Source organism: Ursus arctos, unplaced genomic scaffold (genome assembly GCF_023065955.2).
Source record: "Ursus arctos isolate Adak ecotype North America unplaced genomic scaffold, UrsArc2.0 scaffold_28, whole genome shotgun sequence".
Lineage (NCBI taxonomy): Eukaryota > Metazoa > Chordata > Mammalia > Carnivora > Ursidae > Ursus > Ursus arctos.
The window spans coordinates 33,427,158-33,445,800 of record NW_026622963.1 but is presented as its reverse complement, the minus strand read 5'-3'; the positions used below and the strand labels follow the sequence as shown (position 1 = coordinate 33,445,800).

General features: G+C 39.6%; 1 long non-coding RNA gene across 2 annotated transcripts in view; it reads left to right on the top strand.

Annotated features, from left to right (window-relative positions):
- The first annotated feature begins 1,521 nt into the window (after window positions 1-1,521).
- Window positions 1,522-18,643, top strand: part of LOC130541972 (uncharacterized) — a 39,395-nt gene continuing 22,273 nt past the window's right edge. Inside the window, exons 1-3 of one of the 2 annotated variants that reach the window (XR_008956139.1) lie at window positions 1,531-1,707; window positions 2,353-2,541; window positions 6,417-6,505. This is a non-coding gene — a long non-coding RNA (uncharacterized LOC130541972). Of the gene's footprint in view, window positions 1,708-2,352; window positions 2,542-6,416; window positions 6,506-18,643 lie in introns of those variants that run through there. The other variant, XR_008956138.1, reaches the window with a different exon arrangement.

Below are 18,643 nucleotides of genomic sequence, written 5' to 3'. Positions count from 1 at the left end.
TACTCTGGAGTACAGTTTTCTGATAACTTTGAAAGCATACCATATGACCGGGTAAGAATTTCCAAAACTCTAATAAAGAAATGGAAGAAAAATTGCTGACTCAAGATCAGGTAGAACAAAATTATCTACAATGGCCAAGTTAGGAAGCAGCCTCAGTGTCCATTGGTAGAAGAATGGATAAACAAGATATGGAATAGATATAATATATGTGTATATACATATGTGTATGTGTATGTCTATACACATGTATATACACAATGGAATAGAATACACAATGGAATATTACTCAGCCGCAAAAAAGAATGAAATCTTGCCATTTGCAACAACGTCGATGGAGCTAGGGAGTATAATGCTAAGTGAAATAAGTCATGTGTGGAACTTAAGAAACAAAACAAATGAGCAAAGGGGGAAAAAAGAGAGAGACAAACCAAGAAACAGACTCTTAACTATAGAGAACAAACTGCTGGTGACCAGAGGGGAGGGGGTTGGGGGATGGGGGAAACAGGTGTTGGAGATGAAGGAGGGCACCTGTCTCGATGAGCACCAGGTGATGTATGGACGTGTTGAATCACTATATTGTGCACCTGAAACTTACGTAACACCGTATGTTAACTAACTGGTATTAAAATAAAAAAACTTAAAAAAAGAAAAATCAGGTGAAGGAAAAATTAATTACATAGGACTCAATAATTATGCTGATAAAGACGATTATACATTTTTTATGGCCTTTTGTTTAAATTTTTGCTGTCTCTTTAATCTATTTTCGGGATATAGGAAACCCTTTTTCTCTTTTCGCATAAGCTATTTACAACTTCTAGCAATGCATAAATTATATCTTTGTAAACAGAAAACATGAATTTTTCTCCCAACCTGAGAACCTGGGATTCCCAACGTGCTGGTATGTGGATGTGGGTCCTTGGGAGGTGATCAGGTCATGAGGGTGGAGGCATCATGAATGGAACTCGTGCTGGAGACCCCAGAGAGCTCCCTCGCTTCTTCTGCCATGTGCGGACACAAGGAGAAGACAGCTGTCTATGAACGAGGAAGGAGCTCCTCCGTAGACACTGAGTCTGCCATCAACTTCAGCTTGGACTTTCCAGCTTTCAGAAGTGTGAGAAATCGATTTCTGTGGTCTGTAAGCCACCGCTTCCATACGGTTCTGATACAGCAGTCTGAATGGATGAAGCCACTGCCTGATCCCTCCAGAATTCAGAAATTTTTAAAAAATATTTTATTTATTCATTTGTTAGAGAGAGAGGGAGAGAGAGAGACAGAGAGCGAGCACAAGCAGGGAGAGCAGCAGGCAGAGGGAGAAGCAGGCTCCCCGCCGAGAAAGGAGCCTGAGGCAGGACTCCATCTCAGGACCCTGGGATCCTGACCTGAGCAGAAGGCAGAACGCTTAACTGACTGAGCCACCCAGGTGCCCCTTTTGTATATAACTTTAAAGTTACAGAATTGGTACGGTATCATAAATCATGTTCTGTTTCTTACTTTTTTTTTTTTTTGCACTCAATTTGTAAGTTTCTGAGATCTCGCGATATGTTTCGTGGACTCCAGGCTGCTTTTCCTGAGTGCCGCAGAACATTCCACCGAAAACACTCCATCTTTTCATCATCCGTTCTGGGGCATTGGACCCAGCAATTTATGACACCCAATGTGTTGTTGTAAAGGTGACAAACTTGCGCAAGACAGACAGTGTCTTCAGAGGTAAGGAGGGGAAGGATTGCTGTGTGGCAGGGAGAGCGTGTTCTTTATTTCGCTAAGCACTATCCTGCGGCTCCCCAGACAGCCGCACGGCTACAGTCATATCAGCAAGACCCGAGGGCCTTTTATTCCCCCACCTTCTCCAGAACTTGATAACATCTCACTTCCTGATTTTAGTGAAGTGGTATCTGTTGTTTTGATTTGCATTGTTCTCATTACCGGTAAGATCAAATGCTTACCAGCCGGGTGAGTTTCCCCTTCAGTGAATTATCTATCAAATACTCTGCCCATTAAAAAAATTGCGTTTCTTGTTAAAAAAAGAAGGAAAGAAAGAGAAAGAAAGAAAGAAAGAAAGAAAGAAAGAAAGAAAGAAAGAATTGGGTTTCTTGTCTTTTTCTTGCTGATCTGCAGCTCTTGAATGTTCTAGCTATGATTCTGTTCTTGGCTTCGTACAGATTTCTCTCAGGCTCTCATTAATCTGCTCCCTTGTCGATGGGGTGCTCTACTGAACTCAAATCGTTAAATGGTCAAATCCATTGATTTTTTTTTTTTTTTTTTACTTCATGTAATTTAAAAACTTTGTTTAAAAGAGCCTTCCTCCCTCCCCACCCAAGGTGATAAAGCTGTTTTTCTGTTTTTCCCTAATAGGTTTTATTCCTGAGCCTGCCACCATGCCATCTGAGACTCAGGGCCTCTTCCCAGCAAAGTCTCCTGCATCTTCAGCCTTTTCTCTGAAGGCTGCCTTCACCCTCACCTTCTTGTCCTGGAAGAATCCTGGCTTTCCCGGGGAATCCTACTGAACTCAGGGTCAAGGACTCGACTGTAGAGTGCTTTGGGGTAAGTTAGAAAAAGGCAGCCCCTGTGGGTGGCAGAGCCCCCAGGCACAGGGGTGGTGAGGGGAGTGTGGACCAGGTCTCCTCCCCTGCTGGCCCTTTCCCTGCACACCCTCTGCAGGGCACACTCCTGGCTGACGTGTGGTTTTATCCTTGTCTTCGTCATCTTTCACCTCATAAGGCTGAATTCTTGGGGTGCCTGGCTGGCTCAGTTGGGAGAGCATGTGACTTCATCTCAGGGTTGTAAGTTTGAGCCCCACATTGGGTGTAGAGATTACTTAACAATAAAATCTTGACCCAAAAGAAGCTCAGTTCTTAAGCACTGTCCTCTCTGCCCCTCTCCTCCCATACTTCCTGTTCCATCAACGCCCCACCCCTGTGGGAACCTTCAATACACCGACGACCACTTTCTCAGGGTGCACCCACCATTCTCTCTCTGGGCCCCTCCCTCCCGACTACCCTGTGGCACAGTTAAGCTCCCACCTTCACATCATTATAACCATGCCCTTGTACTCCCAACTGGCCTGGACAAACTCTGCCCCAACTTACCGCTGATCTTTCACTAACTCTGAGGCGGCACATGAACTAAGCACTGAAAAGTCACGGTCATGCTGAATCATCTCACTTTTAATTAATGACCAAACATCTCCATGTCCTATTGACTGTTCCTTCCTCAAGGAATGGCCCTCCACCAGAAGCTGAATTGTTCACTCCATTATTTAACTTAGGGCTCTGCGCTCTGCTCAGAGCACCTCTTTGGAAAGGCCCTTATCATACGATCTAGAATTCCCCTCTCCAGTACTATCTAGTCCCTGTGATATGGCTTTATTTTTCTTCGTAGCATATATATCTCCTAACATAATCTTTAATTATGTGCTTATTGTTTATCTTCTCCTTCCCCCACTTGAATGGAAGCCCAGTAAAAGCGACTTGCCTATTCTGTTCCATGCTATATCCCCAGCCTAAAACCCACAGGAGGCATTTAATAAGTATTTTTGAAATGAATGAATGATGGCTGGCTCCAGGATGGATGTCCCCAAAGTATTAAACACATTGACATGTTATCTTACACGTTTGATAGAATTGAGAGGAGTTTTGGAGTTCTGGTAGAGAATTTGCGTATGCATTAGTGATAGATACATAGAAAAGCAAGCAAATTTAAAAATAAAGCAATTACTAACTCCAGGGCGATAAAAACAACAAAAGGTTGTTTCCAGAAAAGAAATATAATTATAGAACCATACATGGCTCAGCTGTGAATGTTTATTTAGTCACAGGAAGGTAAGCACAGAGTAATAATTTAATCCAAAACTGTGACATACCTATTTTGGCTCAATGGCGAGTGGGGAGAGAAGAGGAGGGACAGGTGTCTCTATGTCTGTACGGTGGGGGTAGGCGGTTGGGATTTGTGTGCGTGATGGTAGCTAATCCTAATCTTCTGTGGTGGGAAGTCAAATGATAATATTCCAAACTGAGAAAAATCACAAAACAGTTGTTGACACATCCTATTTACAAGAAGAGATTGTAGGGGAGGGAAAAGCTTTCCTTGACCCTCTTAGAGTCTCTGGCTGGGTCCGAAAATTAAGCAAAGACAGATTAAGAGGAGAAAAGCCTACACATTTTACTGAATTTTTACATGTACAAGGGAGCCGTCAAAAGAGAATGAAAACCTGAAGTAGTGACCAGAGCTTGAAGCTTTCATACCTTCTAGACAAAGAAATAATGAATCTGTGAAGAATTGACAAGACAAAGGTGTAGTATATGATGAAGTAACTGGGAAGGGCGCCTGGGTGGCTCAGTTGGTTAAGTGTCTGCCTTTGGCTCAGGTTATGATCCCAGCGTCCTGGGACTGAGTCCTGCATCCAGCTCCTTGCTCAGCGGGGAGCCTGCTTCTCCCTTTTCCTGCCCTCCCCCCAACTCGTGCACATGTGCCTTCTCTTTCTCTCTCTTGCAAAAATAAATAAAATCTTAAAAAAAAAAGAAGTAACTAGGAAGATAAGGGTAGTTTAACAAGGTTTGTTTATACAGCCTTCTTGGCTCCCCTCTCTGGTGAGAAGAATATCTTCTTTCCTTCTGGTATAGGGAGGGTACCTTCACTTAGGACATTTATGACCTGTTTCAGGGTAGAAGGTTAATGGGAAGAGGGGCGATCAGAGTGACCTTTCTGTTTCTGCTATTTTAAAAAATTCCTTCAACTTGAGATATTAAATATGCCAAGGTGCCATATTTGGGGATAGCATGTCCCGAACCCCATCAGGGTAGATACCAGGAAGAATAATTCCTGAAGTTAAAATGATTGCTGTTGGGCAATGAGACTGAGGGTAGGATAAAAGAGTAGAGCCAGGGCTGCTGCTTTCCTTTAGAAGCCTTTTGGTTCTAGTGGCCTTCAAAAAGAACTATTTTTGAGTTGTATCACTGTAATAAAAGATAAAATGTTGAAAATATTTTAAAAAAATTAACTTCTATGATGCTAAGAACTAACACCATTTTGAAAACTCATATAGTATTATAATAAGAAGCTAGGATAAAAATACAGGAACATGTTTCTCCAAGAAGATCTATGAATGGCCATAAGTGCATGAAAAGATGCTCAACATCTCTAATCATTAGGGAAATGCAAATTAAAACCATAATGAGAGGAGCGCCTGGCTGGCTCAGTCGGTGGAGCATGGGACTCTTGATCTTGGGGTTGTGAGTTCAAGCTCCACATGGGGGGTAGAGTTTACTTTTAAAAAGCTGCAATGAGATACCCCCTCTCACCCATTAGGATGGCTATTATCAAAAAAACAGAAAATACCAAGTGTTGGCAAGGATGTGGAGAAATTGGAATCCTTGTGCAATTTTCTTGGGAATGTAAAATGGTACAAGTGTTACGGAAAATAATATGGAGGTTCCTTAAAAAATTAAAATTAGAAATACCCTATGACCCAGCAACTCCACTTCTGGGTATAGACTCCAAAGAATTGAAAGCAGGGACTTGAGCTGATGTTTGTACACCTGTGTTCATAGTAGTGTTGTTCACAATAGCTAACAGGTGGGACCAACCCAATGTCCATCAACCGATGACTGGATAAACAAAATGTGACGGAGACACACAATGGAATGTTATGCAGCCTTAAAAGGGAAGGAAACCCTGTCATGTGCTGTAACATGGGTGAATCTTGAGGACACTGTGCTAAGTGACATAAGCCAGTCACAAAAAGACACATACTGTATGATTCCACTTATATGAGGTGCCTATATAGAGGAGTCAAGTTCCGAGAGACGAAAGGTAGGATGGTAGTTGTCAAGGGCTGTGGGGAAGGAGGACATGGGAGCTGTTGTTTAATAGATACAGAGTTTCAGTTCCGCAAGATAAAAAGAGTTCTGAGGATGGATGGTGGTGCCGGTTGCACAACAGTGTGAACGTCCCTAATAACACTGAACTTCGTGCTTAAAAATGGTTAAGATTGTAAACGTAATGTGCATGTGTTTTATCCACAATTGTTTGGAAAGTGAGATCATTTTACAATGACAACAACTAGCAAAATTGGAACATATGAATATTATAAATAAACATGGGCTTAAAATTAAATTATGTTTAAAAATTTTTGAATGAGGGGCTCCTGGGTGGCTCAGTCAGCTGTGTCTGCCTTCGGCTCAGGTCATGATCTCAGGGTCCTGGGATCGAGTTCCGCATCGCGGGAGCCTGCTTCTCCCTCTCTCTGCCACTCCCCCTGCTTATGCTCTCTCTCTCTCTCTCAAATAAGTAAATAAAATCTTTAAAAAATTTTAAAAACGAAATAAAATAATAATTAAGTTCTGTTATAATCCAATTTGCCTTTAGTAAATTGGTCCCAATCAAACTCAAATGGTTTTTGTTTTTTGTTTTTATTTAAGTGGTCTCCATACCGCCAGTGTGGAGCCCAACACGGGCTCATGGCCCTGAGATCAAGACCTGAGCTGAGCTGAAGAGTCAGACACTTAACGAGTGAACTATCCAGGTGCCCCTCAAATGGTATTTTCCTATAGACCTATAGAAATTTTCTACTTAAACTTTCTGGGTACAGTTATTAAAATATAATATTTCTCTAATTATTATTGACAGTATATTAATATATTATGTTTGTATTCACTTAATTTTATTTTTTGACAATCTTGTTTGGGGGATTTCAGACAAAAAACAATACTGACTTTAAAATTATCTCAGTTTGGGGTTCCTGGCTGGCTCAGTCAGAGGAGTGTGTGACTCTTGATCTCAGGGTCATGAGTTCGAGGCCCATGTTGGGTGTGAAGTTTACTTAAAAATAAAATCTTTTTCTTTTTTTTAAGATTTTACTTATTTATTTGTCGGGGGGGCGGCTGGAAAGTACAACCAGGGGGAGCGGGAGGCAGAGGAGAAGCAGGCTCCCTGCTGAGCAAGAAGCCCAATGTGGGACTTGATCCCAGGACCTTGGAACCATGACCTGAGCTGAAGGCAGACACTTAACTGACTGAGCCACCCAGGCGTCCCTAAAAATAAAATCTTAATATAATAAAATAATCTCAGTTTATCCAAAGATTTGTGAATAGTTGGTAGCAATATTGCCTGTGGCAAAAGATAAATAATGTCATAGATAAATGTATACACTAAATTTTTTAAATGAGTCCATATTTACCCATACAGGCTAAAAAACAAAAGAAGAATTTTGCTTATACCGCAAAAGTGTGTATTTCTCTATATTCCAACTTTTATTACTCCTATTAAACTCTATCAAGAAATAGGTATTCTCCCTAATATGTCCCTCAGGGTATATTAAAACTTCTTTTCTTTTAAAAATAACCGGTGTTGTGTTCACAATGGTGCTGATCATGAAAATCACCTGGGTCTATATACTTGAAATCAGTGCCAATACATTTGACCCTAAAAGGAAGGGAAAAAGGATTCATGGCCACAGCACCATCCCCGTGTGAGATCTAACTGCATTTTTGTCTAATTTTAAAATAAACTGGTTCTTCCTAAGCCCACAATGTTTTTAGGTACTTGCTAGTAGAACAATTAATGTGTTATGAGTTTGACACTATAATTTTACCATTTAAAATTTAATTATGTTTTTAAATTACGATTTTTTAAAGCTCTAAATAAGATAATAATTCAATATAATTAGCTGTAACAATCTCTCTCATACATATGTATTTTTATATGTGTGGGATATATATATATATATATAGAGAGAGAGAATAAAGTTACTTTCCATTTATTTCTTCCCATTTCCTGAACTATTAATTTATATATATATGTATATATATATATATATAATAGTATATTTAAACTTTGTAAATGGATGTGGGTTTATGACAGAAATTTTAAAAATCAATAGTTCAGGAAATGGGAAGATACATATATATATATATATATATATATATATATATATATATATATGATTGTATACACATATATGTGAATCAGGACTAAAAGACACAACAAAGAACCCCAATAGTTCAGAATGGGAGGTGTGGCAGTGCAGATAAATGTAAAGTTTGCTTTTATAAACAGTAGCCAAATGGAGATGCTCTCCCAAGAATTCTTACGTAGGAACTTCGCACTTGTAACCAGCACTGAACCAGAGAGAGGCCCATCCAAGTTCTCGTACATGATGGTGGCCCACGTTTTCCATCCATTTCTTTTCACATTAGCAACTAAATACATCTGCCAAGTAAGAAGCATAAATTGTAACTTACTAGACCACCATCACCTTTAATTTGAAAATAAATGTCAACAATTGGATCAAGCTATGCAAGTGTTTATACAATCACAGCCGAATCAGGAATTATTACCAATACCCATCACCAGGTATAGATTCACCATATGGCTCCCAAGGACAGCTACAATATTAAATTTCATTACACGTGCACTGGTTATATGATCAGTGCTGGGATTATATTTCATCTCAGGATAACACAAACAAGCAATTATAGTTTTAGTCAAGAGTTTTAATAAAGCCTTACTACTTTAGAAAAGGAAAAGGGTAGCAAATTTAAACACTGACAACAAAAGGCTTTTGAAAGATTCCCATCCTCCAGTAAGAGGGGACTTGTTCATTGACAGTATCAGGGTCACAAACCTTACTGGCCAAATTATGAAGGGAGTCTGCATCACTTGGAATTAGCAGGAATTTGGGAATACAAAATAGGATTTAAGAAAATAAACGGGACACATTTTGCACAGAAACCTAATTCAGATGGCCAGATGCCTTTTCACTCTGCAGTCAACAAAAAGTTGGAACTCTCCCCCTGCAGAGTCAGGATAAGCCCCTTTGATATTCTCTGCAGATGTTTATCAAAGGTAACCATATTCATCGATCTATTGAACACACTCTTGCATGTGTTTTTGAAGACACTAAAAGGTTTTTGTTGGGATGGATTGATTATATTTGAACATGACTATATACGCAAGAACTTAAACCACCCCATGAGTGCCCCCATCTGAGAAACATAACATTCTTTAAAACAATGCTACAAATATATTCCCTATGCATGTATTTGCCAAAACATGGAATAGATAAGCCACAAAATAAATAAAATGATTATCTACAGGAGAGGAAGGAGACAAGATGGGAGGGGACAGGGGTAGAAGATGTACTTCTCTGAACCTATCTTGTTTTGTAGATTTGACTCAAGAATTATGTGAATGTTCGGGGTATGAGTAAAACAAACTTAAATCAAAATGTATTGGCAATTTGTGTCTTCCTTTCTTTTTTCTTGATCAGTCTGTCTCGGGGTGGATCAATTTTATTGATCTTTTCAGAGAACCAGCTTTTGGCCTCATTGATTTTCTCTAATGTTCTCTAATGTATTGATTTTTGCTCTTATCTTATTTCTTTCCCTTTACTTACTTTGAGTTTAATTTGCCCTTCTTCTTCTAGAAATTTCTTCTTTTTGAATACACGTACTTGCACAGCTATAAATTTCCCTCTGAGAATGTGGCATGTGCGTGAAGATATTGTTTTTAAATTACAAATCCAATTTCTTTAACAGATACAGGGATATTCCGATTGTCTATTTCTCCTTATTCCAGTTTTGGCAACTTGTGGGGTTTTTTTCAGGGACTTTTCGAGGAATACCGGGGCTGTTCAACATGGCCCCTCCACTCAGGCTCACTAGAACTAAACATCTTTGTGCCGTGAATGGCTGTGGGCATGGTTTTGCTTATAGCTCTTGGACAGTTGTCCCCTGTCTGCCCTGCAGATATGGACGTGAGGTGTGCACATAGCTTTTGGGGAGTCACTTCTCCTAGGTCCTCTCCCTATGCCTATATCTTTTTTTTTTTTCTTTAAAGGTTTTATTTATTTATTTGAGAGAGAGAGAGAGGGAGAGCACAAGCAGGGGCAGCGACAGAGGGAAAGGGAGAAGCAGACTCTCCGCTGAGCAGGGATCCCAGAACCCTGGGATCATGACCGGAGTGGAAGGCCGACACTTAACAACTGAGCCACCCAGGCGCCCCTCTTTATCCATTTTTGAGCTGAATTCTTTGTCAGTGTGTGCCTTTTGTTTTCATTAGGTTTTCCTTGAGATAAAAAATCTTAACTTCAATGAAGCTGATTTGTCAATCATATTTTATTGTCAATGTGTCTTGTACTTGCTTGAGAAATTTTTCTGTACTCCATGTGCCAAAGGACAGGCTTCTATGTTCTCTGTTCAGTTTTTTCCAGTTTTGTTTTGCAGTCTAAATTCTTAATTGTTCTGGAATTGATTTTTGTGTATGATGTGACGTAGGGATTTTTTCTCTAATTTTTTCCTACATGGATAATCATTTTTCTCCTTTCTCACTGATCTGACACATTATCTCTGTCATTTGTGTATTGTGCATTAAAATCAAACTATTTTAATTATAATAAGTTCGTATTAAACCCTGATGTCTGGTAGGGAAAACCTTACTTTCACCTCTTTGTCTTTAGAAACATTCTGGCTATCTTCGGCTTTTTTTTTCCCATGTACATTTTGGAATAATCTTAACAAGTTTTATGGCAAACTCTATTGAAATATTGGCTAGACATGCATTGAATATACAGATCAACCAAGGTTGATGTCTTTATAATAATACATTTTCCTACCCATGAGTGTGATACATCTCTATATCTCTTTAGGTCATCTTTACTATGTCTTAACTGAGATTTATTATTTTCCTTAGAGGTCTTGAATATCTTCTCTTGAATTACATTTTCTAGTTGTTTGCTGTTTGGGTATAAAAATGCAACTGACATTTGTATATTAATCTTATATCCTTCCATTTTGTTAAAATCTCTTATTGTTTCTGATTCTTACCTGGGTTTTTGTGTTAATAGTGTATTACCTACAAATAATGAAAGCTTTGTTTTTTTTTTCAATCATTATGCCTCTAATGAATGTTTCTCGGATTGTTGCGCTGGCTAAGATCTCATATACAGTGTTAAATGGAAGTGATGATAGCGGGTATCCTTATCTCATTTCTGAGTTTAAAGGGAACATTTCTTTTTTTAAAGATTTTATTTATTTATTTGACAGAGAGAGAGCACAAGCAGGGGGAGCAGCAGAGGGAGAGGGAGAAGCAGGCTCTCCACTGAGCAAGGAGCCTGACCTGAGCCGACGGCAGACATTTAACGACTGAGCCACCCAGGCACCCCTGAAGGGAACATTTTTAAAACATCCCCTTGAGAACCATGTTTGCTCTGGTTTTTCTGACTTAGGAAATTCTTTCTGTTTCTAATTTACTAAGACTTTAAAAAAAAATTCCACATGGGTGTTGAATTTTTGCAAATACTTTTTCTGTCTCTATTGAGTGTTTACATAGATTTCTCTCTCATAATCTTTTAATATGGTAAATTACATTTGTAGATTCTCTAATCATCCTTTGATTCCTGGGACAAAACTACCTTGGTCATTGTGTATTGTCTTTTTTATAAACTTTGGATTTGGTTTGATAATATTTTGTTTAGAATTTTTGCATCTATATTTCTGTCATTGTCCTTTCTCATAATCTTTGTCTGGTTTTAGCGTCAAGATTATGTTGGCGCTGTACAATGAGTATACTAGATTGGTTTGGTCTGTTCCTTGAAAGTTTGGTAGAGCTCTCTTTAAAGTTTATGGGCCCAGGGATACCTGACTGGCTCAGTTGGTGAAGCATGCGACTCTTGATCTTAAGGTCCTAAGTTTGAGCCCCACGTTGGACATTGAACTTACTTTAAAAAAAAATTGTGGGTCTAGTCTTTCCTTTGTGGAAAGATTTTCAAGCACTGATTAACTTCTTAAAGTAGTTATAGGACCATTCAAGCTTTTTCTTCCTTTTTGAGTTAATTATGATTAGTTCTATTTTACTAAAAATCTGAATATTTTGATTTTCAAGCACTGATAAACTTCTTAAAGTAGTTATAGGACCATTCAAGCTTTTTCTTCCTTTTTGAGTTAATTATGATTAGTTCTATTTTACTAAAAATCGGAATATTTTGTCCAAGTTCTCAAAATTGTTAATTGTTGTCTCTTCTTCATTTTTACTTTATGCATAGTAATGTGTCTGTTTTCATTCATGTATTTTGTTTGTGTCTTACCTCTTCTCTTGACCAGTGTTGCTAGAAGTTTGTCAATCTTATTTGTTCTGCTTCAAAGAAACAATATTGACTTTTTGATCAACTCTGTGGAATCTTTGTTTTCTATGTTATTGGTTTTTGTTTTTATCATCTTTGTCTTTCTAGTTCATTGTTCTTTTTCTAACGTCTTAAGGGGATCATTTAGTTCAGTAAATTTTTAAGGCCTTCCTCTCTTTAATATTTAAGCAACTTGAAGCAAAGATATGCTGTGCCTTGCACAATCTCAGATACAATGTTTTCATGTTATTCTGTTCTAGTTATTTAAAAATGTCATGGTGACCTCTTTTACCCATGAGTTATTTAGCAATAAATTTTATAGTTTCCAAATATGTAGGGACTTTTTACTTATCTTTCCATAATTAACTTCTGTGAGATGATAGAAAATATATATTGGTCTCTGCCCCCAGTTCCTGTCACAGAGCTCCTAAAACTCGTAATTTCCTAAGTGATAAGAACACTGGGAGCATCTCTTGTTCTAAGATTGGTCTTTGACCTCTGCTCCTGACAATGGGCTCCTGAAGCCCTTGTGATTTCCTGGGTGAAAAGAGTGTCTCATTCTATTGATGTGACTCTGGCTGGGCTCCTGGATGGGGGCTGGTCATCAGAAAGACCATGCCATGACTAGAAGCTTAGAATTTTCTGTCCCACCCCCCACGTTCTCTTGGGAAGGGGTAAGGGCTGAAAATGGAGCTAATGATCAATCATGACCAGGAGGTGAAGCCTCCATGAAACCCAAAGTATGGGGTTGGGGAACTTCCAGGTAGGAGAATGTGAAACGGGCGTCCACAAGACAAGCCCTGTTCTGTGTCCCTTCCCTATACGTCACCCTGCATATCTCTTCCATCTGATGTTCATCTGTATCCTTTATCATATGCTTTTATAATAAACTGTAAATGTAAATAACTGTTTCCCTGAGCTCTGAGCTACTCCAGCAAATTAATCGAACCCGTGAAGGGGGGTGGTTGGAACCTCCAATCTAAAGCCGGTTGCTCAGAAACGCAGGTGACAACCTGGACATGCAAATGGCATCTGGAGCGTGTGGCATGGCGGGGGGGGGGGGGGGGGGTGGGGTGGGGGCCATCTTAGGGATGGAGCCGTGAACCTGGGGGATGTGATGCTATCTCCAGGTAGACAGTGTCAGAATTGAGTTAAATTATAAGACGTTTGTCTTGCATCACAGAGAAGTGAATTGTTTGGGGCGGTATGGTAAAAATATGAAGATATGATGTATCTTTACTATGCATTGAAAAATATGTTGAGGTTTTCTTGATCAGTTTTTGTTAGTATTTCATGTGTGATGGAGAAACAAGAATTGCATTCTTTCCCTGTTGGATGCAGAACTCTCTCTAGACTCATTAGATCGAATCTGTTCATTGTGTTGTTCAGACCTTTAATATCTTTACTGAATGTTTTTCTGCTTGACCTCTCAATAGTCAAGAGAGATGTGATGGAATCGCCCACTCTGATCGACATACATTTAAGAATTTCTCTCTAGGGTGGCTCAGTCGGTTGGGCGCCCAACTCTTGGTTTTGGCTGGGGTCATGATCACATGGGTTGTGAGATCGAGCCCTGCATCTGTCTCCCCACTCAGTGGAGAGTCTGCTTGAAGAGTCTCTCCCTCTGCCCCTCCCCCACTTGTTCATGTGTGCTCTCTCTAAAATAAATATTTTAAAAAAGAATTTCTCTTTATATCTTTACCAGTGTTTGGCTTATATACTTTGTTAGGTGCATGCACATTTTAAATTGCTATGATTTGTTGGAGAATTATGTCATTTATCTTAACACAGTGACCTTGTTCGCCTCTGATAATGCTCTTTGTCTTAAAGACTGTTTTATCTAATATTAATATGATTACTGCTACCTTTCTTTCTTTTAGTTTACATTTGCCTGATAAACCTTTTCCCATCCTTTACCTTCAATGTTTGTGCATCCTTATGTGTTTAGGTGGCGTTTTATATAAAGAGCGTATAACTGGAATTTTACAAATCCAATATTTACCTCTTTATATTTAAAATTATTTTATTTATTAATATAATTGGATGTAGGCCTGCCAACTTAATCTATTATTTTAATTTTTCTATTTCTTTCTCTTTTTCTTGTTTTTTTTTCAAAAATTGATGCCTACATCTCCCCCTCCCCCATAAGACAACTGCTCCATCTTAAAATTTTTTAAAGACAAGCTTGGTCAAGGGCACCTGGGTGGCTCGGTCAGTTAAGCATCTGACTCTTGAACTCAGCTCAGGTTTTTGTTATTTTTGTTGTTGTTGTTGTTGTTGTTGTTGTTGTTGTTGTTTTAAGTAATCTCTTCACCCAACGTGGGGCTCTAACTTACAACCCCAAGATCAAGAGTTGCCAGCCAGGTGGCCCTCAACTCAGGTCTTGATCTCAGGGTCGTGAGTTCGAGCCACACACTGGGCTCCACGCTGGGTGTGGAGCCTGCTTAGGTAAAAAAAAAAAAAAGAAGACTTAATCACTTTCGGTTCTTATATGTCTTGCAGTATCTATTAGATTTGTCTCTGCTACTATTCAAATACTTTATGCAAAAGTATTTCTAGTGCGAATCTTGCTGTGGCGAATCTTCTCAGCCCTGGTGTACCTCATGATATTTTTTTTATCATGCCCTTCTATTTGAATGAAACTTTGGCTGGATGTAAAATTTTATGTTTCTAAATCGTTTTCCTCCAATCGTTTGAAAAGAAGCCTCTTTTGCCATTTTGAATCCGGTACAGGTATTGAACAGTCGATGTAAATCTGATCTTGGTTCCTGTGATAAAATCTGCTCTCTTTCCTGTAAATTTTCAAGTATCTCTTTGTCTTTGACATTCTTAAATCTCACTATGATTTCTCTAGGTGTGGGATTTCCTTATCTCTCTTCTGGGGCCCTCGTGGCCCATTTCGATCTGAAGTCCTTCTTCTTAGGGTAATTCTAGTGAATTGGTCTTTATTATTTTTCAATTATTTCCTCCTCTCTGTTTTTGTCCCCCTTTCCAGAGTCTCACCGATTTTTTCTGTTTAACTGTGTTTTCTACTGGCTATACTTTTTTTGCAGTGGGCAGAATAATATCCTCCCAAAGACATCCACACATGACTTGGCAGTGGGGAGTGAAGGCCATAGATGGAATTCAGGTGACTAATCACCTGACCTTGAAATAGGGAGATTATCCTGGGTTATCCAGGTGGGGCCAACATAATAATGGGGGCCCCTAAATGTGAAAGAAGGAGAGTTGTGTTGGAGTGACGAGATGTGGAGAGACTCAGCCATGATAGAGGAAGGGCCACAAGCTCAGGAACGTGGTGGGGGGGGGACCTCAGAGGCTGGAAGAGGAAAGACAGTGGATTCTACCCCACAGTCTCCGGCAGGGAATGCAGCTCTGCCCACATCTTGATTTTAGCTCAGTGAGATCCATTTTGGACTTTTAAACTTCTGGAACTGTAAGCTAACGAATTTGTGTTGTTTTAAGATATTAAGTTTGTGACGGTTTGTGATAGTAGCAATCAGAAACTAATACACTTAAAAAAAAAACCCAATACACTTAAAAATTGTTTTTCTTGTTTCTTTTTCTTTCTTAGGGAAGCCGTTTTAAAAATTTATTATATATTTTTTTATTTTTTTAAGTAAGCTCTACACCCGATGTGGGGCTTGAACTCATGACCCAGAGATCAAGAGTCTGATGCTCTAGCAACTGAGCCAGCCAGGCATCCCTCTTGTTTCTTTATCTATCATTTGTTGGCTTGATTGCATTTTATTTATTCCATTTTTTGTTCCTTACGGATGGTTTGCAAGGTCTGTCTCCTATTTTCGTAATTTGGGCAGTTAACCTTAATGTGCTCACCTTTTTGCAGAGTGTGGTATATGTGCTCAGTGTCAGAGTCCAATCACTGTACAAGTTTTGTTATGAACAATAGCAGTCTCGCCCTTCCTCCCCCCTACCGTTTCCTCCTCACCAGCGGAAACCACTTTCACTCCTGTAGCTGATTTTTCTCATATTTACTTCTTTATCTCTAAATAAACTGCTCCTTCTTGATTTTTCAGTTTTGGTCATCATCTGTTGACTTTCCACTGGAGAGGATGAGGATGGAACACTTCCATCAGTGCGTGCACACGCACGGGCACACGTGTGCACACGCACGGGCACACGTGTGCACACACGCGCACACGCACACACACACACAGCCGTCTTCCCAATCCTCCCAATCTGGCAGGAGGTGGGAGAAGGAAAGAATAACTTTGGGATGTTCACAAAGCTGTGGAAATGAAGGAAGCATAGCTCTGGGCCACAACAGGCACGAATCTCGACAGTCTGATGAGAGGAAAAGCACATCTCAGACGACCACACAGAGTGACATTCTTTTTTTTTTTTTTTTAATAAGATTCTAAACCAAGTAAAACAAAACCATCCATTGTTCAGGCACCCATATATGTGATAAAACCATTTTTTAAAAACCAAAGAATGATAAATACACATTTCAGGATGGTGGCTCACTTTCATTGCGGGGAGTAGTGTCGGGGTTTGGGAGAAATAAGGCGGCGGAGAGTTGTCGGCTAGTTGGCTGGTGGGCTTATGGGAGTTCATTATGCAGACGGTTGCACACTGCATACGTCCGTGCAAGTCTAAGTGAACCAGATGAGAGAACGTGCATGAGCTGCACAAGGATGGCGGGTTCTTGGCTCTTGTAAAAGCGTTCACAGCAGCACCGTGCTTCACGGCAACAGTTCTGGAACATTTCATCAAATTACATTGTTTTGTAAATAATTTCCGCTCCTCCACTTTCCCGGTTTTCTCTGTCTGGGCTAATTATTGGACCGTTGGCTCTCTGGATGGATCCTCTCTATTTTCTGTCTTCTGTCTCCTTGTCTCTTGCTCTATTTGCTGGGAGATTTCTTCACCTTAACTTCCAACTCTCTACTTCAACTGTTATGTTTTTAATTTCCAGAAGCTTATTTTTTATTCCCCAAATGTTCCTTTTCTATAGTATCCTTTCTTTTTTAGTTTTTAGTGGATTCATTTTTCCTCTCATAAGGATTTCTTTTTTTATCTTTGGTGTCCTGAAATATCATACCGTCTCTAGGTGTAGATCATTTTTTTTCTTTCCTCTTGATTGGTCTATCTTTCTGCTCTAGGCTTCACATTTCAAATGTGTCCATTCTGAATTTGAGTTTGTTTGTTTTTTTTAATAGCCAGTTTAACTTTTTTGCCAAAATCTCTATTATTATTTTTGAATGCAAACTTCTCTTTTATCTGTCTGAGGTTATTATACATAAGTAATCTAATGTCTTATTGTTTCTTCCGCTCTTTGGGTTTGGGATCTCTTTTGCAAGGTGTTGTTAATTCTCAGGTTTTTTTGACTCTTGGATGTGTGATTGTCTCTGTTCAAGTGCTCCTATTAGCTTCTACAGAAGACTCTGGCAATGGGCTACAGATAGGTGTTTCCCACTTCTTGCTTCCTAACAGAACCCTTATTGCTCTTGGGCAGTCATATGCCCAACCAGATCCTGGTTGTACTAAATCAATTGTAATTCCAGTGCTTCTTTTTCCCAGCCTCCCCTGAAGCTAAGTCTGGCATGTGACAAACTTCTAGCCAATGCGATATAAGTGGAAACCTACTGAGAAACTTTTGGGAAATCTTTTACTTTATGTAAAAGGGACACTAATATGAGGAAAAGTCAATGGTACTGCCTCTTTTCCTTTCTTCCTTCCTTTGACATAGATGTAATGCCTAGAGCACAGCAGCTATTATGTGACCATGAGGCAGCTATACTCTAAGGATGTTGAAGTGGAGAGTATGAAATCCATTTTGGATAGCTTTAATTGGGTCAGACCTGCCAAACCTGAAACCACCCCTAGATATCCTACAATATAATTTAATGAAATGTCTTTTTTGCTTGACCCACTATTAGTCATAGTTGTTATTACTTATTAAAGATTTCTGACAAATGTGGCCAGTGTGTGAACACTGTAATTGTTTCCCACATCCTGAATCCAGGGATTATAATGGAAGAATGGAAGACTCTATCGGGTGAGGCAAACCAGGAGCGTATGTCTTTGACCAAAGTAGCTCCTTGCTCCTAAGTGTTGGTGGCCTTCCTGGGTGCTGTCATTATTTTTAAGCTCACGTGCCCCCCTTACTCCTGACTGCAGGCAGATGCCTCTCTTGCCCCCTTCTTGGCACACACAATATGGGGAGGAAAACAGAAAGCCAGTCTCCTGTTCCCATGTTAATGCCTCAACAAACCACTTTCAAGTAGCCAGAGAGCTTTCTTTCTGTTTCCCGTATCTGCCATTTCTGAGCTTAGAGCCTCTCAGCTGCTCTTAACTTCTATAAGCAGTCTTCTCTTGCATGTGGTTTCTACTGTGGTTTCCTCCTTCAGTCTAGCCTCATTCTCCTTCTGTCTTTTAAGAGTTCCTGATCACTTCTGGTCTACTGAGGGCACTTGTATTCCAGGGTCGCCATAGTACGCACGTACGCGCATACCAGCACGTGCCTGTGATACCTACCTCACGCTTGATCCCATAGCTATGACG